The sequence below is a fragment of the Ambystoma mexicanum genome, chromosome 9 (assembly GCF_040938575.1).
Source record: "Ambystoma mexicanum isolate Mex_15411 chromosome 9, UKY_AmexF1_1, whole genome shotgun sequence".
NCBI lineage: Eukaryota > Metazoa > Chordata > Amphibia > Caudata > Ambystomatidae > Ambystoma > Ambystoma mexicanum.
The window spans coordinates 1028456304-1028481642 of NC_090931.1; the positions used below are offsets into that span (position 1 = coordinate 1028456304).

The 25339-nt window shown below is 45.1% G+C and overlaps 1 protein-coding gene across 7 annotated transcripts in view; it reads left to right on the top strand.

The window, feature by feature from the left end:
• Positions 1–25339, top strand: part of COBLL1 (cordon-bleu WH2 repeat protein like 1) — a 777739-nt gene that overhangs the window by 461649 nt on the left and 290751 nt on the right. The gene's annotated exons all lie outside the window — the stretch shown is intronic.

A 25339-nucleotide genomic window follows, 5' to 3' on the forward strand; every position in this document is an offset into this window, starting at 1 on the left:
AGCCCTGTTTTTAAATTACTCATGGGTACGCAGTATACACCATTTTTCTATTAGTTTGGAAAAAAGGAAGGCTTAGAATCTGACTTTGGACTTGGAACATGGTAGAACGTTAATATTTAGTCCTACTAATTGAGGTCTGCTAGCTAATGTGTAACTTTCTTGATTCCACAAGCTGTTTACCTGACTTGAGCAAGCAAAATGATTCTCTTTCAAAGTGTTGAAAGTACAAGGAACAATGTAGTACAGTTCAGCGATATGAAAAATGAAGTGAAGGAAATAGACATGCAGAGAGTAAAAAATTGAAAATAAAGTTTAGGAAAAAGATATCATAAGTACTTGTGTAAAGACTAACCAATAACTTTCTTGGTGTGCAAGGCAGTAATGGTTCATAAACAATTAAATAAGCAGGATGCATGTAAAGCATACATTCAAACAAACAGATTTCTCATGGTTGAATGGACAATTATCTTATTAAATTGAAGAAGCCCCAATACATGAAGTGGAGTTCTATTTGGTTAGAACACCTTTACAGTAACCCTTCAGTAAATCAAATCATTGCTCTGAAAAATGAAGAAAAGGCCCTGTGTAAGAAACAGTGCCCACATGGATATATTTTGAAGCGTAGCAGTGGACATACTGTTAATTATATTGCAGTGTAAACATATAAAAGCGAAAATTCCTCTTCTGATTTCCCAGCAGTAATCTGAACTCACTGCAAACAAACAATATGTCTAAACCACAGTGCAGTGACAAGTAAGAATGCAAGAACACCTTTGGGTTTAACATATTTACTGTTTGTGAATTAAGCAGAGGCTTGTGCGATGATTCACCAGGTTTGTCACTTCTCCCCAGAGGGTAGTGAGGTGAGGCAGCAAACCAATAGTCCTCCTAGGGGCGGTAATATACAGGAGGACCTCATAGAGACAGAATCCCTTCCTGGGGATAACGACATCCACCTGGTGAAAAGTCTCCCTAAAACCCTGTCATAAAACCCCCTACTCTAATGGTCGCCCTTCTCTACTACCATCATAATGGAACCATGTGGTTTTGTAAAACTATAACTATAACAAACGTACAACATACTGAGATGAAGATGAACATAAGAAGCATAGCCAGCCAAGTACTGTAATGAGGTGGCTCACTGGAGGCATGACGAGTGCCAAAGAGACGAGATGGTGTTGTTATGCTTGGCAGAGTCAACTGTATAAAGTAGAAAGCAAGAACGGACAATGGAGATCTCACTGTGGCAGCCAGAAGTACGCGAACGAGACCCGGGAGGTTCAAACTTGGAATGCTGCAGCCGAAGCAGACCTGTCTCTCCAGGAGGGGGACAGGAAGAACATGAAGTTGCTGGAGCGTCCTGAGAGCCGGCAGGGTCCAGAAAGAATCAGGAGGAAAGGCCCCACGCGACCCCGTGAAGAACAGGAGCCATCTCCCCAAGGTACCGCAGGCAGTGGTAACGGCAGCAAGACTGGATGATGAGGTCCAGGTTGAAGCCCAATGCAAGCAGAGTGCCGCAGGAGTTTTCTCCCTCATTACAGTGGTTGGTCCAATGCCACTACTCAGAGTGCATCGGGAGTCCTCTCCCTCGTTATACTGGTTCATCCAATACTACAGATCAAGCATAGTGGAACGGGAGTCATCCTGCAGTGGCCCACCCAATTCGACTGATTAAGCAGAGTGGAATGGGAGCCATCTTCCTCATCAGTGGTTCACCTAATACAACGTTTGAGATGGGGGGAATCAGGAATTTTCTTCCTGGTTGCTGTGGCCCAACACATAAAGCCCAAGAGCTTTGGGAAACAATCCCCTCAATACGATATAGAAACCAGTAGAGAGACATACAAGAACGATATAGAGAATCCTGGAAAAGATATCCCTCATCACAGTGTTAAATGGAAGCCAAATAAAGCTATGAGTCTTTCTACTTCCTGGAAGGAGATCAAGAGACTAATCAAAGTTTTCTGCAAGAGTGCTTAATGACTACTGTGGAGAACCTTTATAGAAGGTCTAGGAGAAGGGAGGAATTCTCCTGGGGAAGGAAACACTAACTTCACTTTAGTTAAAGACTTATGTTTATAATCTTAGAGTTAGATTAGTTGGTTTCTAACAGAGGACAAAAAACATTTAATTTTGACTGACATTCTGACAGCTCACTGAAGTTTTCCTAGGTTGAGGCAGGGCAAGATCCTTAGAAGAAGGGAGAGAGAGGTTATTTTCTTTTACTTTAAAATAAAAGTTTATAGCTCACAAAATTACCCCTCATTGTCAGTCTCCTTCTTCTACACCCTAACAGTTGACATGTTTACCCCTAATTAGTTAAACTAATTTGTGCACCCTATGGAAGAGTGTACTATGTGCATGAAATATTAGGGTTAGCCCCACCCACTACTTGTCGATACATAAATCCACAAATAAACAATATGTGTTTAGCGCAAAATAGTACACTTATCAACTTGCCTAGTGGATTATTTTGTTTATAAAGCCTCCTTACGTAACCACATTATTCATTATGCAGCTTATAAGGAGACAGGAGTGCCACTTGTGGGAGGATGAAATAGTGCATGCATTTAATTGAATGAACCTAAGTGCATTGCTAAACCTGGTGCTTTCCTATACAATTACCTGATTAAAAGCATTTTAATAATTTTATCATGATTCATATAACAGTGTTTAGCTAGAATGCTTAAGGAAAAAACATCAACACTAGCCACATGTGATCAAAAACTCAAATGTGCAACCTTCACCCTTATCTTAACGGAACACAAAGCAGACCCCCCTGCACTCTCTCTCCAAAATCAAAATGGCCACACAATTTTAAACATGGATTTCATTCTGAAGATCTTAGAAAGATGAGTGGTAGAACATCTTTGAAAGATTAATGATGAGGAACTACTTTTCCATGGCAGTTTGGATTCAGACCCAAGACACATACTGAGAGCCCCACCCTTGACATGAGGGAAGACCTTCTATCAAACTTAGGCACGAAGCAATTATTTTGCATGATACGTTTGGACCAGACTGTGGCTTAGAATACAGTGAAAAACAAAATCTTCATGGACAATCTAAAGCTCTGTGCTGGAATAGATGTAACTGTACTGCAAATGACTCAAACCCTCATTGCAAGACTATTGCCCCAGTGAATCTGGACCTTTTTACCTCCAGAATTCTTGACTTATCTTATAGACTTCCACAAGAATCAGCATTGTCCCTATGGCTGTTTAAATCTTACTGGAGTCCTTTTGCAGCATCACTGAAAAATGTACTTGCTTTTTCCCAATTCTACACCAGCATCATCAAACTAGTCTTCCAACTAAATGCTAATCCCCTTCAGTAATAATAATATATCATTCAGTTGGCATTGTGAGAAACCTGAAGGTGTCTCACCCGCTAGTCCCTGGGGATCTGTCATCCAGGTGGCCAGGACACGGCTATCGCTATTGGAACCCGTTCCTGGGGGTGGACCAATGCGGGAGGATCACCTGGATGAGGGGTCCTCGGGGAGTGGAATTGGGACATCGGAGGTTGAGACGTGGTAGCTGCTTCCCAGTTGCACCTTTTACCCATCCTACCAGGTAAGATACATAGGAACTGAACCCCAACCCCTTTTCAGACACAAACACTTTCTTGAGGACAGTTCACCGTGAGCGACAATGAACTAACGCCAGCGCCGTATACCGGACCTGTCCCAACACAAGGGTCCGGCAGAGTCAGGCAATTACTGATAATTACACACACCTGACTTCCATTGCACTTCCCCACATGGATAAAAGGCGGAGCACGAAAGCACACTCTGAGCAAGGCAAAACTCACAAGGAAGTAGCGATTCCGAGATGGCAGTTTAAACCGAGGAGATAGGCGGTGAGACTAGAGAGCGTTGCAAGGAGGGAATTACCCCTGACCCTTTCGGAGAAGAACTGTGACTTTCAAGAGGCCCCGAGGAAGAGAAACATAAGACCGTGAATTTTAGCTGAAGAACGGTGCAGTGTGTGTTGAAGATACATAGAGCCCTCCCGCATTGATAGCCAAGGCGGGGAGAAGCGATTGCCGCGGTGGTTCTGTCCTTGGCTCTGACAATAAAGCAGCGCCAGTGAAGTCAGCACAGCCGGGGAGTCGGAGAGACTAATAGCAGACTGGACTGTTACGCTCAAGGTTTCAAGCAGCAACACTGGATGAATGAAAATGACGCATATGTGATTAAACTTTATGAAACCTAAATAGGTACCATATACAGAGTGGTCCGGCACCACATGGGTGATCATTCAAAGGTCTGTTATCCAACTGAGTGTGTAAGAATTATTGAACTGTAAAATCGAAGTGGTCCTGCAACAGGTTGTGCACATTCAAAAGTCTTTGATAGCGAATACAAATTGAAATTTGTCTGAGCCCAGCTGAGGGAGTCCATTTGTATAGAAGCCCAGAAGAGGGGCATCCAGGGTGAACTGTGAGCCACCCGAGAAGATATTGCTGTGGTAAATGAGAACCCAAATGAGGGATGGCTATAACTAAAATTGGTCTGAGCCCGACTGAGTGTGGCTTATTGTATACAAAGGGTCTGAGCCCAAAAGAGGGGGATCCAAATGAAAGATTGTGGTAAGAAAAGATTGTGGTAAGAAAAGAGATCTGAGTCCGGCTGAGGGGAATCCAGGGTGAAGAGTGAATCACCCGATTTGTATATTTGGAATGGAACTTTTGCATTTATTTTGGTACATCAGGCCCTCTGAATCAAGAGACTTTGAAAGTAAGAGACTTGGGCACAGAAGGTCCTGTTGTTGGTAAAAGGAATTGTGTCCTTGAGCCGAAGAAGCCTAAGAGTGTGCTATGCTCGAGTGAACCGCCTTGCCCCATGCTAAAAACAAGGGGAAGGGAGGCCAACGTCCAGAGCATCCGGACTTATCATTTTGTGAACACTTCTTTCTTTTTCATGAACATTACCCTACAATATTTGTAACTTAGCAGTAAGGATTGGCAATAGGTTTTTTAGTATAGGCCCTTTTTATTTTGACAAGACTCCACTAGGACTGCATGATTATTTTTTGATGGTCGTGGCTTGCTCCCATCTTAGATTTAGATAGGCGTTTAACACACCCTTGATGAAGTTCAATAAACACCCTTGAACTCTGGTCACTTGTCCCTGTCTTACTTTGATACCATGCCTTCCTTACACCGTCCAATATGTGATGCTTCACAAAAACCTCTGTAAATTAGTGTAAAACTGAAATTATATGCATTGACACATACCAATTCATTCACCCACTCTTAGTTTCAAGGTTGAGAAAGCGGATCCTCCTATCCTGACAGAATTGGTGGGAGGGATCACTAAAAGGAGGGCAGTGCTTGATCTTAGCGTGCGAGGTGGGAGGTAAAGTTTTAACTTTTCTTGAGGGTATAATGGGCTGGTCTTGTGCACTGCACGGTGGGTGATGCAGAGGGTCTTGAAGGAGTCCCTTCGTCCGACTGGGAGCCAGTGGAGGCTGCGGAGAGCTGGAAAGGTGTGGGCTCGTGGACCCAGGATGAGGAGCAGTTTAGCAGCAGCGTTTTGCGCTCTTTGGAGCTTAAGGTGGTATGCTGGCGCTCTTAGTATAGGGAGTTGGCATAGGTAGGGAAAGATGCGTCTGAGAAGTTTGAGATGGTAGTGACAACATTTGGACACATTGTTGATCTGTCGGGAGAGGGTCAGGCCAGAGTCCATAGTGCAGCCTAGATTTTTTACTGTGTTTGTTGGGGGTGGGGTTGGCCTAGGGAAAGGGGGGGCCAAGGGAGGGGATGAGGTAGAAGTGCAATGTTGCCGCACACCATGATTTTGGTTTTAGTGGGGTTTAAGAGTATGAGGTTTATTGTCATCCATCGGCCAATATATAGGAGACCAGCTACAAGGTCTGGCTGGGGTGGGTGTCTGAATTGTGGAATTTAAGGATGATTTGGGTATCGTCAGCGTAGTTGTAGCATGAGATGTTGTCCGGGCGGACGATTGCAGGGAGGGTGGATATATAGAGGTTGAATAGGAGAGCAGATAGACATGCATCTTGCAGTACTGATTTGTTGATAGATGCACCTTTCCCATGCTTGCCTGCTAATTAGAAAGTCTAGATAATCTTCACCCGACCCCGAGGTGCCAGCAACTCTGGAAAAATGCAACGAAATCCACAACTATTTTATTGAAAAAATAAACAAAATGCGACAGGCCATCAAATCAACATCCCACAGCATTCAACACCCCCCTACACTCCAGCATGCACACTGCTCCTCTAGACTGACATCTTTCTTCCTCACCTCCTAAAAGCAATCACCTCCCTCAAACCTACTTCATACTCGGATATTATCCCAACCTCTATCATTAAACAATCAATGAGCCCAGTGTCAGAGAAGCTTGTGGGTTGAGATGTGCCCACAAGGCCGAAGGGAGAAAAGTACACAAGAAGCAGGAGTACAAGGAGTCCTGCAGACAAGAAAGGATAGGCAACAAAGGCAGAGAACAGAAAGGGGCTGGGAGTACAAGTAAAACAAACATGTTAGGTTCCCACTTGGGGTCTATACAGAATGGGGGAAGAGTTTCCCACAGAACTTTTGAAACACCAGACTTCTGAGCTGGTTACTATTACAGGGCCCCACTCTGAATGCTCATGGAAAGGAGCAACAGCAGTGAGTGTCTGTGTCTGGACCCCCAGGCCGAACAAGGAAACAAGACTGAAGCCTTTACGCGTCCAGAAAGGAACTGAACAATGACTGCCACCTGAAACAGGCACTAGTGTGACATTACCAATGGCCCAAGGTATAATACTGAAATGTGACAAAGGAAAGGGGACAGAGATTTCTGAAGACAAGAACTGTAACAAAAATATCCTGGGGAAAAAATGAAATCTAAGTGAGCAAAGTCCCGGATGGAAAACCCGGAAGAAAGAAGAAAAGCAAGTAGAATCTAAGTGCAAGGGTAAGGAAACTGGAAACTGTAGACTGGTAACACGGAACAGTAACTCTGGACTGGAATAACAACTGGACTGTACAGAGAAAACAAGGAAACTAGCTCTGAAGTGGGATAACAAGGGCGGGACTGACTGATAACAAGGAAACTCTATCTCTGAAGTGGGATAACGAGGGCAGGACTGAAGAAGACTCAAGGAAGCTAAATACAGGTAACACAGGCAATGGGCACAGCACAAGAAACTGCAGGCAGGGAGCAAGATAATTGGTGGTAGAGAGCAAGGGGCTTTAGATGGGGAACAGAGGACTGCAGGCAGGGGAGCAGGGCTGTAGTACAGGAAGCACAGAGGTGCAGGACGAAAGGCAGGGAGTGAACGCAGGGAGCACAGGGCTCTAGAACAAGAGCAGGTTCTAGAAACAGCACATGGCAGAAATCCAAGGATCAAGGCAACAAAGGGCTGGAAGAGAGCTCTATGCAAGAAACCTGTGCTCCTGCAGGCAGCTGCATAACTACTGACCTGCCTTGTGCTGAAGCAGGCTAATTAGCAGCACCTGGAGTAGCACACATTAAGGTAATTGGCCTCCTCCCTCTCTGGTCCTGGGAAAGTGAAAGCAGCACTGATCTCCAAGGCTTCTGGGGATTGTAGTTCCAAGACTGCTGTATAGGAATAGCCAGGAAATGGGAACTGCCACAAGGTGCATTATGGGACATCTAGTTTGTGAAATTAAATGAGGAAGTTCCAAAGTCTTGCAAACGAAAAGTAAAGACACAAATATGAATAGGTATTGTTCTGGGAGGATTATGTAGGTGAATGAGTGCCAAATATTCCACAATGGGTGCCAATTGGTCCGCCAGTGGTACAGTCGTGAGACCCAGCCCTCGAACCTGCTCTCATATAACCTCTTTTGAAGTAAATTACCATAGACCCAGACGACCTTGCCAACTACCAGCCCATTATGGACCTTCTGCTTATTGGCAACGTTATGGAAAAATAGTAGTCACTATACAACTATTCGCTACAATTGAACAACTATACCTCCTATATGACTATCGGGCTGGGTGCCATCCCAATTGTAGCATTGAAACAGCCACCATCCAGCCAGGTGGTGGGTGATGCCCTCCAAATCATAGATAAGACCACTCATGCCTTCTCATCCTTCTTGACCTCTCGGCTGCATTTAGCACAGTCAACTACCACATCCTCACTGACGGGCTGCGATTTTCTGCCACGGTCCTGAATTGGTTTACCTCCTACCTTTCAGGCAGGTACCGGGACATTCAGATGAACACATTGCGCTCAAACAGACTCCCAGTCTCATGCATAGTCCCATTAGGCTCCATCCTGTCATCAACCCTTTTGAACCTTTGTATCGAGCCTCTGGGCACACTCCTCGATTATCTCGATATAGCCATCCACTAATATGCAGATGATACTCGGTTGTCCGTGAGTGTAAAAGGCCCACAGGACATCAGTCTTCCATGCAAATATCTAGCCATCGTCCAGTCCTGGATTTCAACAGCCTATCTCAATCTTAACCGTCCAATATCGAATTCTTTCACATCTGTTCCCCCTGCTGAACAACAACTTGTCCAACAATGGCTCAGCGATATGTGCCTAGAAGGATTTGGTCTGCATCTTTCAGATTCAGCAAAATCCCTAGGCATCACCCTTGACAGCAGCCTGTCCTCTCAGTAACACATAGCCAAGGCGGCCCAAATCACAAAATCTAATTCTTAATTCTGCCGGACGTCAGAATTAATACCTGGCGGCTAAGTTCCACATATTTTGTGGCACACGCCCCTCGTGCATCAAATTGACCAACTGGCTCAAATCACAACTAGTCCTTAAAGAGAGGACCTGCAACCAATGCTTCTCTTGTTACACACTCACCCTCTGGAACTCGATCCCAGTATCGGGGCCGAATGCCCCCACAATTCTCCAATTTCACAAAGCTGTCAAAACGTGGCTTTTTCAATAACACCTGAACAAGCACTAATCCAAATGGATGCACAGACCGCAATTCACACACAGTACTCAGTCCACCTCTTTCTCTAGCACTTTCACTTATCTGTCCATTTGGATTTTCTTTTTTCTCTTTCCATTCCCTCTTTTCCTTTCTTTTCTGATCAGTCCCAGAATTGTATGGTGGTTCCATATTGCCTTCTCCTATCAAAACGTCCCTAGTAAATATGATGAACTTGAAAATTAAGGTCAGTAAAGAAATAGAATTTAGTGATTCTGTCAAAGGCAGGAACAGAGTAGGAATGGACGAATGTGTCTCTGGACCATGGACTTCCAGTACCAATGTTCAGTGTTTGTCATGGAAGCTGTTACTCAACATTCTCTGAGAAACTGTCCCATCTAGCTCCATTGGTAACCTAAGTTTGTATTGCGACGATTGCCACATATTATGCCAAATATTTCCCAGCTGATTGAGTGGGGCCACATTTCACTCAGTTGGCCTTGACACAAGCATCTCTCATGTGCCTTAAGTTATCTTCCCCTGTTGACTACGGATGATGAACTAGTGGTATGCAGTCTCCATGACTGTACATTAATTAATCCATTAGCCTTTTTAAAGTTGCAAGTGGCTCATGAAGTCAAAATGTCAATATTCCGAATTGGAAAAGGCCATGAGGAAGGGAAAATGTGATTGATTGGTTCTTCTGATGGAGTGGCACATGCGAATACCCTTTTGCGATGTTCAGCATGGCTGTAAACTTGCACCTTCCAAAATGCTCAATTAGTTATGCAGGGCATGGTTTAGGCATAACATTCTGTAGTGGAATTCACTTTCCAGATACATATACAAAATCTTCATGTTCAGTCTGGTTTGAGAACTATTTTGTTGGGACAGACCATCTCATACATGGATCTTTCTATGGCAAGCAATTTTCAGCATCTTTTCTACTTTACGCTAAATAACTATAATAGTTAGTGAGATTCTAGTAGTTGTTTTGGCCATTGATCTTCTCTTTTCCCTGGAGGTGTTCGTATCCTGTGACTGATTATATTACCTGTGCTTGGACTCCTAAACAACTCTTAGAACTCTGTCATGTGGGCTCCTTCACAACCTTTCCAACTCTTTCCTTCTCCATTCTATCCGCTGGTCCGACTCACTGTGCCGGCCACATGTTGGAAGCTCTCATCTATTCATGTGTCCCCTTCTCTAATCCTCTCACTACTCCTCTCTCCTGGTCTCTCTTCTCACTTGAAACTTCCTGTCCTTTTTGTCAAAGGACCTCCCAGCACTGCCACCTTCCTTCACGGTCATTCGACCTATGAAGGGAGTGTCAACAGCCGCCTCTGCCTCCACCTTCTCCCCTCCACCTACTCCTGCGGCTGACTCCCTTCCTGACATAGTAGCCCTTTCCAACCATGACCTCTCCATCTCTAACACACTGGATATTCTTGCCCCTGTTATGAGGATCCACCTGAAGCCTGCCACAAAGTGCAACTCTTGGTACAACTCTGATTTGGCTGCACTGAAAAACAAGTGCAGAGTAGCTGAGCAGAAATGTGGAGCTTCGGGTGTACCCTCTGACAAACTTGCCTGTCCCCTGTTTCAAAGGCAATACAGATGCTCCATCTTCTCTATGAAGAATACAGACTCTCCATCTTCTCTATGAAGAGGGTCCACATTCAAGTCTGCATCTCTGCGGCCTCTAACAACACAGCCGAACTTTTCAAAATCTGCAAGGAGCTGGCCAACCCTACTGCAGTAACCTCCTCCTCTACACCCATGCAGGCCCTCTGCATGGCTCTGGCTTCTCATTTCACCACTAAAATCCAGGACATCCTGTCTGCACTCTCCACCACTTCTCCTCTCTCTTCCTCATCCCTTTCCGGCCTGCTTTGGGTGCTCCCCCTTTTCTTCTCCCTTCTTCTCTCCTGTAATACTTGAAGAAGTTTCCAGACAAATCTGGTCGATGAAGTCTCATCTAAATAGGTGACCCCTTGCTCCTCTAGAACCATCAAGGACACCATTGGTTCTCTCACTCCAGCCTTGGCCGATTTCTGTAATCACTCCTTCGCCACTGGCACTTTCCCCTTTCTTCTCAAGCACTCCCTTGTGCACCCCCTACTAAAAAGAGCCTTCTGCCGACCTCTCCACTCCGGCAAACTATCGCCCGATCTCCATCACTCCTTCCCTGGGCAAACTCCTGGAGAAGTTGGCTATCTGAATCTGTTGGTTGTCTCCATGATCATCAGTCTGGCTTCGGAGACTTCAGAGCAGCCAGAGGCATGGAAACTGCACTCCTGAGCACCTGTGAATATCTGTTCTCAAATTCCTCTGTCCTCATTCTCCTCGACCTTTCCTCTGCTTTTGACACGGTCAACCACAACATCCTGATTACTTGTCTCTGCGAGCCCCTTGGCATCACGGATCAGGCTCTGGCTTTGCTGACCTGCTTACTACTGGACCGACCCTCCCAGGTCCAGCTTGGTTCCTTTCTCTCCACCACCTCTCTCTCTACATGTGGTGTTCCCCATGGCTCTATCCTCTCCCCCTGGCTTTTCAACCTCTATCTGGTCTCTTTGGCCCTCCTGGTCTCCACCTTCACCTCTAACTTTCAGTGTTATGCGGATGACACACAGCTCTCTTTCAGGCTACCCTCGGCCTCCTTCTCCTCGCTTATCCCTGACTGTCTATCTGCTATTCAGTAATGGTGTGCCTCTAACTATCTCTGCCTCAATACCAGCAAGACTGAGATCCTTCTCATTGGGACCCCTGCTCCCGCTTTCCCTCTCTCACTCTCGGCATCCACCTTGGGCCCCCTGCCCTCACCCTCTGGTGAGGCAAAAAACCTTGGAGTAATCTTTGACTCCACATTCTCCTTCTCTCCACACATGACAGACCTTGCCAAGGAGGCCCACTTCCAGCTGTATATCCTCAAATGTATTCTCCCTTTTCTCACCTTTCACCAGAAGCTCACCGTCTCCAGAGCTCTGGTTCTTTCTAGGCTGGACTACTGCAACAGCTTCTTTCTCAATCTTCCTACCTCTCTACTCTTCACCCTCTTCAGCTCATCCAGAACAGGACCGCATGACTTATCCTTATCGGGCTGGGATTGCCCCCTGAAGTCCCAGCCCTTAACTCGGGGCTCTGCTGCTCTGGGTGCACTTCTCCCTGTCCCCTGCACTTCTTGTTTGCACACTTGCATGATCTCAATGACACAAGGCCTAGTAAGATTGTTGTCTTGTCCTCCCTCTGTTCCCCCTCCCTTGCTTTGTTGCGCTTGGCACACATGTGTATAGGCGCATAGTAAATAACAAATGGATCAATCAATCCATCATGTATGTATGCTAGAGTTTTGGGAATCTTTGGGGATACCTTCCCTTCTACGTGCCTATCTACCTTCCTTGCTGGTCTTCCACTTTGTTGGCTATTTACACAATTGTAAGTGTGTTTTCATGTTTGATTTCCAGACCATCATATAGCTTTTCTCTCTTTTGTGGGTCCCCCATGTAGGGTGTGAGCCAGGCATGGTGTCAAGAGACAACACAGACAAGTGCCACACAGTTTAAAACCTTTATTCTCAATGGTCAGGATGGTGTAACGCCCTAACTCTAAGATGGGAATGTTCCCTAACGGAAAGAAAACTAAGGGAAGTCTAAGTCTGTCAGTCTAAAACAAAATACTGTTTGTGTTAAAACCTATGCTTGTCCTCACTTCTACAGAATAATAGGCTGAATGGGATTTGACCAACTCAATAGTGTTCAAAGTTAATGTGACAATGGAGCCTTTCTGCAGCTCCCTTCCCCATGTTTAAGGCACTCAGGATTATAAAGTTCCACAAGTCTATCAGGTTTCACTTGGCAAAGAAACATTCACTTGGCACAATATTCACTTGGCAAAAGAAGTTCACTGTACCTTTTCCTGCTGAGTTATTTAGGCTTCTTCGGGTCTTCTTTCCATGAACCCAGAAGCTGTCTAGTTCACACTTCTTCAATTAACACAAAAAGTTCAACTCACAAAAGTTTCACTTGTTAACATCACAGTTCATGTGGCTTCTTTCGGGACTGCCTTCTCCATTCTGAACCAAGTCCTTTTAGCTTTTCCTTTATTAGATCATGCAGCTTCTTGCGTTCAATTGGGCTCCCATAGTCGTGGCACAGGTGTCAGACTGCACGGTCCACCCATTACAGGTCACGCAACAAGGTGCCTTATCCTTAATTGAGTTCTCTTTTCCTTATACTGGGGTCTTTGCGGTCAACCTGGATCTATCTCCCACCTGGTGTCACCCCAATGATGTTCCAATACACTTTGTTTATTCTGGAGTCTCTGCGGCCAACCTGGATCAATCTCCCGCCTGGTGGCCACACCAGTGCTTTTACAATACACTTTGTTTGTTGTCATCACTTTCCTATAAGTTTTGGGCATTTTTTAAAGATCTCTATTTCACTCACTTTACATGTCCGTGCACAGCTCCCCTCATTGCAGACACTTCCTTTCTTTACACAGTCATTCGAGAATGTGTAATCATACACGCAATCACTCTGCCACTATGTATCCTTGTAATTCCATTTGCCAATTTTACCCAACGTGTCTCCAGTCTCACCCGATCAGGCTGCAATCTTGTATCTTGTTCACTTACTTCAATAAATATCCATGCTCTCACTGCGCTTCACTAGCCGGTGGTGTTTTCTTCATTCTTGGGTTAACGCCTTTGTTATCTGAGGTTAGGGTCTCCCTACCTGCCCCTCAGACACTCCTGGGCTCCTGTCCTGGCCCAGGAGAACTAGCATTTCATGTTAAAAATGTAATGAGGGAAAAGCCGCCTCTCAGCTCCCTTCTTTGGACTTCTCTTTGCTGGAAACAAGGGCCGTTAGCTACGCTTCTCTTGGATGCTTCCTCACACAGAACCTCAGCATGTTGGGCCCCTGTTTCTTTCAGCTTGTCCTAGGCAGCCACAGCATCTCAGCTCTCCTCCCAGCTCACTCTCTGCTGAATGCTAGTGTTCCTTTTAAACACTCCTGAAGAATTGATAGGCAGCAGGTGGGCATGGTTGATTTCAATTGCCTGACGCTGCCTGGCCTTGTTAGTGGGACATGGCCTATGAAGATGTTGATGTGCCTCTATCTGCATCTTCTTCATCCCTGTACCATAGTGGTGTTTCTCATAAGAAATCTGTACTCCTCTTGATTTCCTCTTATTCGCCACAGTACTTGAGTGATACTTGGCGGGGGGGGGGGGGGGAGAAGATTGTTGGGCTTGATTCACAGAAGCGTTTTATTATGGCAAAAACGTCATTGGAAAACTCTCTGTGAATAAGATCCTGTGTGTCTTAATACATTCTATGAAAGCTGAGGGGGGGTTGGGTAGGTCACTGTCTCTGGTCTAGGGATGTTCCTAGGATAGGAACCTGGTATTGGTTCTTTCACTCTGGTACCCTTAGTAAATGAGGTTAAGAGGGAAGGTAAATATATGGTTCTCAAAGTAGTTTATGATATTAGAGGGACGGGAGGATAAGTCTGGGTTATAGTTAGAAAAAGGGGTTTGGCATTCTCTTGCTTTCCTCAGAGCGTGAGTGTTCGATGGAAGATCTTTGGGTAGGGTAGGACATGCGTGATGATATCCTATGACAGTAGAGGGGAGGTAGGATAGATCGGGATTAGGAAAAGGGGGATGCCAGATCTCATCTTTGGGCATCCCACTGCCGTTCTTCAAAGAGCCTCCATCTCAGTGGTACCCCTTCACAGCCTTACACCCGGGGTCATAATCTGGCAGTCTTACCCTTCTCTTGGTTACCAAAGGGGGTGGTCTTAAACGGGTTAAGTGTGAGAACGCCCTCAGATTTCTCACAAAGGCAATGGTGTTGAAAAGTAGTATGCTATTCGTTGTAAGGAATCCGAGCAAAGACCTGGAACCGGATAGTGGGTTTGCAGATTCATATGTAGTTATTGTAGAAAGGTTTCTATTTTCCTGGTCCTTCTTGGGGATCTCTTTCACATGATGTTTCTGACCTATCTGATTCTGATGATTTGCATGTACTCTTCTAAATTATCACTCCAGGTATCTTGGTGATCATATACTTCTCTGATCATATCCAAGTAATCCAGAGGGCGTTTCTTGTATACTATTTTGAATAGATACAAGCTCATGGAAATGAAAGGAGTCTTCCACACGAGAAAGTTGGGATTAAGTAGCCCAACATTCCACTTTAACCCATACTGAAAATTGACTTTATTTAATAGATGTTTTAAGCTTGTTTTGAATCTCTCAAGCCATCCATATGTATGAGTGTGAAATATGGGGTTGCGTGGTATCTCTATCTTGGAGACTTCCTTCATCTCCTCCTTGCTGTGCAACATAAAAGATTGTGAAGTTTGGAATTAACACCGTCCGCATGTTCAACGTGGTATTGGTATGTTATGCTGTCAGATTTTCACAGATTAAGCACACAGTGACCACTGAAGTGGCCTCCTGGCCCTAAATGATAAGAATCAGTATGCAAAAAGAACCCCGTCCTTTGCAATGGGTATTGTGGGAAACCTGAAGGTGTCTCCGTAGCTAGTCCCCAGGGAGCTGCAATCCAGGTGGCCAGGACACGGTCATCGCTTTTGGATCCAGTTCCTGGGGGTGGACTAGTGAGGGAGGATCCCCTGGATGAGGGGTCCTCGGGGAGTGGCACACCGACAGGTGATACACAGTATCCCCCTTCTTTCAACACCTTTTCCCCATCCTACCATGTAGGACTTTCAAACCACTGCCCCCACCCCCTTTTCCGACATGAACACTTTTGCACGACACACCAGAGAACGGACTAACACCAGAGCTGTTTACCTGACATGTCCCAATACAAGGATCAGGCAAAGTCAGGCAATTGATCAGAATCGCTCGCACCTGACAGCCCTTTCCCTTCCCCACAGGGATAAAAGGTGGAGCAAGAAAGCACAGTACGAGCAAGGCAGACCGCACAAGGAGACAGCTATCGAGACCTGGCAGTTCAAGAGGAGGAGAAAGACGGCAAACATTAAGAGGCTGACGAGGAGAGACACAACCTTATCCTCTTCAACAAAACCCCACTAACCCTGAAAGAATCGTAAGGCTGAGGACAATGGCCCAAGTCTGCTGCAGGAGATGTCCACAGTACACAGAGTGTGTCGACGCTGTTAAGCGGGAACGAGGCAAACTCCTGCTACCATGGTACCAGTCTTGACTCTAGTTACGAGGAAAGCCAAGCAGTTCATCAGAGCCGGTGAGTCGAGGGGAGAGCCGATAAGAGCCGGGCTGTGGTGAATGAAATACGCAAAGTGGGAAGTTGAACCAAGTTCAAAGAACTGTAAAAATGTTGAGTTGAAACCAGCTGTAGAAGGAACTGGCACCACGTGGGTGTTAACTCGAGAGACTCTGGTCAATCCCCGTCTGAGTGAAACTGCAAATACCAGAAGGCCGTAGGAGAGCTGACAAGATAGGTGAAAGTGGTCATACAGGGAGTCAAGCAAAATCCCCGTACAGTCGAAAGCCTTTGACCTAAGAACTGTGAGAAAGCAAGGGAAGTGAACCCTGCAAACATTTATAAATGTGAAGTTGGCAAGAGTGACCCCGGAAGAAGGCCGGAAGAGGGATGCTGACGAGAAGGGAGCAAGTCTAAAGTCCCCAGAAACAGCGTGTTGAAAAGAGTGAACCTGGCCGAGGGATATCCATTGGAACTGTTTAAAAAGATATTAAGATTTGCGACGGAAGGAAAAGCCATATTGAACCCGGTGGAGGGAGGCTGAAAGCAAAGAGGGGGGGGGGCTGTGCCCGGAAGAGGGTGAACCAGGCGTGAATCCGTCACTTGAGATATATATAGACCAGTTTGTTAGTTGTTTTGGGAACCTCTCAGGCCCTCGGAAACAGGAGACTCAACCACAGAAGGCCTTGATATCGATGAGGATGTTTTGGGAATTAAGCCCGGAAGAGTGTGATCCAAAGGGTTGGAAAGCTATCACCCAACACCACGAGGAATTAGGGTCCGCGCCCGGAAGAGAGGGACCCAAGGGTGAACAATCCTCACCCTAAATGAAACCATACAAACTTGGCCATTGAGGCCCTTGATAAACTGGAAAAAAATGGTCAACTCTTGCTGGGATAGCTTGAGTGTGTGCTGTGCTCCAAGACCCCACCTTGCCCCGTGCTCAAAACGTGGGGAAGGAAGATCCAGGCTATTACATCCTGACATATTATTTATGAACACCATCCCACATCTTTTTTGTATTAGTTGTAAGGTTGGCAATAGGTTTCTTATTTTACACAACACCACTAGGACTGCCTTGATTTCATTTGATGGTCGGCGCTTGCTCCCATGTTATATTTAGGTTTAGTTTAGGCGTTATTCCTCCCTGCAAACATTGTTCAATAAACAGCCTTGAACTGTGATCACGTGTCTGTCTTTACTGTTGCCACCATGAGTTCCTTACATATAAGAACAGGGCTTTCCTTAATTTGAGATGGTACTCGAAGCCTCCTAATGCAGCAACAAACAATGTTTCACAATGTAGCGGCACACACTGCAAAGCTGCGACTGCCTAAGTATTTCACTTTTGGTTTTGGGACAGTGAAATTGAAGGAAAATTCTGATCTCAAAGAGCTTGTATTGAATACATTTTTGGAAACTCCATTTTTATAAACCTGGGCCCCAGGCTGTAACTGGCTCTAAGCAATGCAGAGAGGTTTCAATTCAGCTCTTGACATGCAACCATTGAAGTGCACGGATGGCAGGAGTTGTACTCCCTTCATTGTATAGTCATCAGCAGTATAGTAATTTGTATAGCCTCCCCAGATGGCTCAGTGGAAAGCACGGTCTGAGTTAAACACTATTGTGGTAGTGAAACTAGAGGGAACCAGACATCTAATGATGGCCTGTACTGTGTCCAGGAAGCTTAGGTGGGGCAAAATTCTTTCTAAAGTTTTAAGAGTTAAACACGTTTTTCTTTTTTTTTTTTTTTTTTTTTTTTTACAACAGCACCCCTCTCTGTTTACATGGTTATGTCTGTGTCCATGTAAACTCCTTGGTTCCGGAACAGGTGATAAGACTGGGGGCAAGTACTTAATAAGAGCGGCCAGTGTGAAAAGGGAACTACATTGGCCTTGTGAAGAGAGGGTAGAATCCCTTCTCAGCAAGAGTGGGGGCACCAGGTAGAAACTCAAAACCAGCCCTAACCTGAGGGGGGAATAGCCAGTCAGGAGGGAACCAGTTTCTCCTTGTGCCAGGTAATGTGGTGCAGTACACCTTTGGGCCTCATTACCCGGAAGGCGGTAAGGGTTAACGGTCACCGGTAATGCTACCGGTGACCGTTAACCCTTACCGCCTAATTACGAGGTCCCTTTGCGGGTTGGTACTTTAACGCCTGCTTTTAGCAGGCGTTAAATGAACCCGCAAAGGGACCTTGGTGCTAATTACGGTACCGCAATTTGCGGTACCGTAATTAGCGCCTTCCCCATTCCCATTATGCCCTATGGGGGCAAAAATGGGAATGGGGAAGGGCCTTGGTGAATGGGGAATTACCGCCCCCGCTCATCTTGGAGTAGGGCGGTAATTCTGCCATCCACCAAGGCGGACATGGTAAAATACCAGCGTCAACCATGGCGCTAACAGCGCCATGGTTACCGCCTACCGTGTAATGAGGCCCTTTGTGTCTCGCCATACCTCAAGACAAAGATGCTCTGTAGATACTTACTGCTTTTCCAAGAGCCAACCTGGAAGAATATTATCCCACTAAGAAGACCACATTCTCTAGTGGTGCACGCTATGATCAACCTGGTCCCTGAAGCATGCACCTGACTGATTACAGAAAACCCTCCAGGCTGAGAAGGATCTCCCTCGCTGAAAAGAAAGAGAGGCAGTGTGGACTCTATTAAGTGTCCGCAAGGCAGAACGTGCAACAGTCAGAAAGAACAAGTTGAGCTGCTGGGTGGCAGAGCCCATACAACACCAGGAAATCCACAGGAGGACAAAGAGCACAAATGACGTGAACTTACTTTGAGGGATTCTGATAAAATACTAAGGTTGTGTTTATTGATCCACTGCGGGCCTGCGTGGAGACAGGGGGCCGGGCTTAGCTCTGTATTTGTAAACTTGGCTTGCACATACACATCCCAAAGGGGGTCAGAGCCGCAGGATCAGATGGGGCAAGTCATGCAATCACAGGAAAGGTCGAACTATAAAAGAGGGGAAAGGAAAAAGGAAGTAGTGGGTTGTTCGGGTGAGATCAGTGCAGACGAAAGAGACCAGCAGGAGGAAGAACGTAGCAGGAAGCAGTGCAGCGTGGAGGCTATTGTTGGAACAGGTGACGTGTTGGTTTAGCGAGTGCTGTGTGAGAGACTGACACACAGATTGCATTATGATTGCTATAATTTTTTATTTGTTTGAGAAAACAAAGAGAAAACCTAACTTTCCCCATCTCTAAGAGGGGTTTTCCTACCTCAACTAAAATACTAAGGGTTTCGTCAGAATGTGGGTATAAATCAACAGTCAACATTCTGTGTCACAACCCTACTTCTCTCCATTACACTTGAGCCTAAACTAAAGATAAAGTAAATGTTCCTGGTCCAGAAGAATGACTACCTTCTTCTGGACTGGTGATAAAAGTTCACTTTCAGATTTGGTTTTTCTTAGGGGAATGGCTTGCTTCCCCAGTTCAAAACTGTTCTCCAGCACAAAAAGAGGTAAGGTTCCAACACATTTTGGCAGCCACACTGCCTATGTCCTTGCACTCTGTCTCAGCAGGTCTACATAATGTTGGCTACCAGGAGAATGACTCCCTCCTCCTGGTATCTTAATTTAACAGTTCAATAAAGCCATGGGAGTGACTCCCTTACCCTGGTCCTGGCCGCCAGGATAATGACTCCCTTTTCCTGGTATCTGGGTTTCACAGTTCAATTCAACCAGGGGAAATGACTCCCTTCCCCTGACTATTCTCCCACTTTGGTAATAGAGTTCAACAATACAAGGAGGAATTACCCCTTTTCCCTGCATTCTCTCTCACTTTCAGACTTCTCAGCAATATAGTTCATAAATTGATAGGGTCCTCGACCCCGGTTCCTCCCCTGTGGCTCCCTTGGCGCACTACCCTGCCAAGTACTGCCACAAGGAAGATGGATTTTAGTTTCCTTCTATTTTGGGTGCAGGTCCCACACCCATACTTCTACGCTTCTTTGCTTCTGCAGACTTAGTTTACTCTCCTGCCTTGCTTATGCAGACTTAGTTTACTCTCCTGCCAAGTCCTGCCACAAGGAAGATAACTTGTTCTCTTCGTGATATGTGTCTTTACGGTTGGGGGCCTGAGCTATGCCCCTATTGGGGAACCGCTTGATCTTATGTTTCTCCCCACTTCTCTCTAGCTCAGGGTTCGTATCCCAGCCCCTGAGTTCTCTTTTTTATATGGTTGAAAGGTAACCCAGACCCCCTGGTTCCCCCACCAGCCAGCCCATTCAATCCATACCTTTCGGGACTTCTCTCGTGGGCTCCGATTTGCCTCATGGTTTGCCTTCGCTCTGCAGCTTCTGGCCTTCTGCAGTACGCCTACCCGTTACAGACCGCTTGTTCCACCTCCCTGTGAGGTCGGTTTACTGCTTCGCCAAGGGCCCTTTGGCGTCGGACCCGCTGGGGTTGCCTTCTGCTCCTCTTCAGTGTCCTGGAATGTGTGGAGTAGTCTGAGTAGTTGTGGGAGGAGGAGAGTATTAGGTTGGAGAGGTGTAGTGGTGTGAGTGGAGAAGTAACATAAAAGGGTGGAGGCGAAAGGAATGAGCAGTGAAATATCACAAGCGACAGAGGATTGGGGCAGGGGTACGCTGGATGGGAGGTAGTAATTGTAGAGAAGTGGTGATTTGCCATAATTAAAGTAGTTTGAATAATGCAGAGCAATTGCAAGGCGCATCCCAAACTCCCATTACGAACGGTAGTGAAAGATAGAAAGTCCCTGCAGAATTTTAGCCTGCATTGTGGAAGTCCTCAATAGCAGGATTTAGCCAGTAAGGGTTACTGTTCGGTTGTACTGACCAGGGGTTACAGGCTCCTGGGTCGGGGAGGAAATCTCAGACGAGAAAGAGAGTGACAGCCCTATGGCCCACAACATTTTGATAATTTTTGAACTGTCCCAAAGAGGGTTTTCTGTGCCATCTGTGAAACGATAGATTCAATATACATAGACCTGCACATTTTCCATTGACAACAATCTTACTGAACAGGTTGATTTTTATACTACATCCAGCCATAGCCCCCCAAAAAAGGCAGTCTGTGAAGAGTATGGTATATTTCAGGCACTTTATCCATAGAGCACTGATCAGCTGGGAGTCATCGACAAAAACTTAATGTTTTGATACTCAAAAACTTATTTAACCAAATAATGGGCCTGCTATTGATGCTAAGAAAGAGAGGGTAGATCTCTATAGGGCCCCATACTCTAAAGGCTATGATCTTGAGTTTGAAGGGGGCAATTAAGCAATTAAGGTCCAGCTTGGAAGGAGTATAACCATTTTAGAACCTTATCTACACAGCTAGCTTCCCCCAGTCTGCCTATTAGTACCTCATTTTAAAGCCATGTCAAAGGCACAGACAAATGATATGCATGGAGAATACCTTCAGATAATGGGTCACATAGTCTAAGGTGGTGGGTATATATAGGAATCCACTTATAGGTGATATGGGTGTTCTAAAAGGATCCATATATATTCTTTCAAATGGTACAACAGTAATAGGCAATGGTATGAGATGTGGCTTTGTGATATCCTTGTTGATGGTCTTTTGGCATGTCGCACTGCTCTAACAGTACCTTTTTCTAATGTTGTGTATGCTAGGCCAATAGAAGTGGCTCGGGTTATTATTTGTGTCTTTCAAATGTGCAGAAGTGAGAGGGGCATAGGACACATGTATAGCATGTATTTGGCATGGATTTGGAGCCAGTTGTTTCCATCAATGATGTAAATCACCTTTGGGATGAGGTTCCATACTATAGCTTCTTCAGGAGTACTCTGATCAAAGTTATGTTGTAGGAGAATAGCCTTCTAATATGCTGTGATTAAGCCAAGGGAAGTAAATAGCTCTTGTCCCCCAGATGTATCTAAGGGACCCATGGACTTTCTCAGAACCAGTTTAGAGGTTGGTAACTTTCAGTAGGTATTAAATCCTGATGTCTGTGGAGCCTGCGATGAAATGACTACAGCTCTGCATAGTACATGTATGAGTAGTGACTACAACACCTACCCAGCCCCACAATAATATTAAACCATCAGTCATTCCAGTAATAAAAGTGAAACGGACACAGCCCAACAGTTGCATCTCCTTCCACAGGCGTATATACTTTTCTGGGGGGAATGTGAGCTAGCATAGAAGCAGACCAAACAGCAATTGTACCAAATTAGAAGAATGCCCAACCAAGGTTCTTTAAAAATAGGGCACGTAAGTAAACTTAAAATATGAACACATTGATCAAACGTGCAATTAACCAATCCTGTTACGAAGACACAGAATATGCAGACTTGTAATGAAAGGGGGGGTTCTCTGTGCTGAAGGCAGTTGTGCATAGTCAACAATATCAGTAGCAATGTGAAGTTCACTAAACTTTAAAAAAGGTAGAGAACAATCTTACCTCTCACTAGGCCCCTTCTAGGTAGACCAGGGAACAGATAGGGTTCTATTTATAAAGGTCAGCTATGGATTTAGTAAATGACCGTTTCGGGGAGAGTTCTATCCGTGCAAAGGACTTTTTAATCTTTAAAAATGTATCTTCATAATGCCAGATAGCTCGACAAACATTCTTTGGATGTCAGGGACTATATCGTGGATCAAACTATTGATATTATGGCCTTTACGGAGACATGGCTGTCTGAGTCAAGTGGTCCAAATAATGACTTGGCCACTTCCCCTGGTTATACCTTTTTCGGACAAAACAGAGAGGGTAGTAGGGCAGGAGGGGTGGCAGTTATTGCCCATTCTCATCTCAATTTATTTCAGACTCCAATCATTTGTGAAGGATGTGAAATTGTATCTATTAAAACTACCCCGACACTGAATAACTCTCTCCATATTGTATTGCTATATAGTCCACCTCAAGATATAGATACTTTTTACGATGATCCAGCGGATATTTTAGCATCAGCGCATAAACCCAATACATCTAGTATAATATTGGGTGATTTTAATAGATGGTTGGGGAATTCATTGGACATGGAAGCGACAAGGGTGCCTCAGTATTGTTGGAAACGGTAGTGATCCTACACATAAGCTGGGGAACGTGTTGGATTGGGTAGTTAGTAAAAACCTCCCATTAGGGTTGGTGGATGTCCAGCCGTGTGTATGGTCGGACCATTTCTTTGTGTCCTTTTGGCTTTGTAATGCCGTATCCTAAAACTCAGGAAAATAACCCTTACCATTGTTTTTCTAGCCGTAATTTCAATAAAATTCAACGGTCAGACATGGCTTTGTGTCTTAGCCTCCTTGGTAACTACCCGGGGCACGGATTCCCCAGACCATTTGGTTTTAGAATTTGAAAATCACTTTATCACGCTTTTAAATCGAGTTGCTCGTTTTACGCTGAAATCAGTCAGGGAGAAGCGTAACGATCAGAAATGGTACACTTCTGCCCTGTCTGTCTGCAAAAAGGAAAAGAGACCGGCTGAAAGAGCCTGGTTGAAAGATAAATCCATGGAAAATAAGAACAAATGGAAATCTCTAGAAAAGCTCTATAAAAAAAGAGATTCTCTATGCTAAAGGAATGTTTTTGGACAATCAAATTGTTCAGGCTAAAAATAATGCGGGCAAACTCCTCCAGATCCTCAGAGAACTTGAAAAACCTAAGGTCATGTCTCACCAGAGTGATCCCCCAGACACAGACTGTGAAGCCTTTCAGAAGGCTTTTTCTTTAAAAAAAAATATCATCTGCTCTATCAAATCTCCATTGTTTTAACTAATATGGAGTTTACTGATCCTCATGAAACTGGTGTTGGTTCTGGTCAAAATGTCTCTTCAGCTTTCTTTTTTAGAAGAATTGCTTTTGAATATCATGAAAAAAATGAGACCTTCGACATGCGGTGGGCAACTTCTTCCGTGAAAGGTTATCTTGAATAATAAAGAACTATTCCTCCCTTTTTTGGTCTGCCTTATAAATGCCAGCTTCAGAGAATCTTGTGTGCCTATGACACTGAAGAAGGTCTCTGTGACCCCATTATTAAAGAAGCCAGACCTTGATCAGAAGGTGCCTGCTGACTTTGGACTTATTTCCAATGCTCCTTTTCTGTTAAAGATATTGGATAAAGTGGCAACTTTCCAGTTGCAAGAGTATTTGGAAATGTCTGGAATTCTACACCCAAGGCAATCAGGTTTCAGATCTGGCTATGGGACAAAGAGCCCTCTACTGGATATGAAAAATGAAATGCTCCAAATTATGGACAATGGATAGGCGGGGCTGCTGATGTTATTAGATTTATCATCAGCCTTCGACCTTGCCAACCATGAGAAATTGCTATCTGGTTTAGCCTCAGAGGGCTCTTATTCTACCCAGGCTATCGCCTGATTAGAGTTGTTCTTGACCGGGCATAGGTCTTGGATAGTGTGGGGCCATGCACACTCGTCATATGAGATGTTGGAATGTGGGGTCTCTCAAGGTGCGTGCTTATGCCCCTCTGTATTTAACATGTATTGCTGCCCTCTATGTGATCTGTTGGACAAGTTGGGTGTGCATTTTACAAATTATGCGATGACACCCAAATTGCCTTTGAGTTGAGCGGCATATACACAGAGGATGTGGAACGTGTAAATTAAGTCTATGCAGCGATCTAATACTGGATGGCCAATAATGGGATGTGTTTGAATTCCACCAAAAGTGAGCTCATGCCATTTGGCTCCCGCAGGCCAGATCAAATCTGGATAGTCTATATGTGGGGTTTTGTATTGAAAATCACTTTATCAAAACTGTGGATAAAGTCAAGACACTGGGTGTGACTTTTGAATCTTCCCTGAACTCAAACTTGCACATCCAATATGTCTGTAACAAAGCTCAATAAATTCTCAGGCTGCTTAGGTGAGTCAAACCTTATGTTAGAGAGGCTAATTGTATGATCCTTGTGCACGCTCTGATTGAGGATTGACTACTGCAACGCCTTGATGATTGGGCACAGTAAGAACTGCGTTAGGCGTCTTCAATGCCTGCAGAATGATGCAGTACCCATTGTCAAAGGGATCGCCAGACACCAGCCCATCTCCTCTCACAGGAGGAAGTTACATTGGCTCTTGGTGGAAGCGCAAATTTGCTTTAAAACCATGACTATTGTCCACAAATGTTTGTATGGTAAAGCTCCTGACTACTTGAGAGAATGTGTCAAAGTTAACCATCACTATAGATCTACTAGAGCAAGTGATACGGTTTGTGTCTCTATTCCTATAAGTAGACGAGCAAGGGGTATGGTCAGATCTTTTACTGTTCGTGCCCCT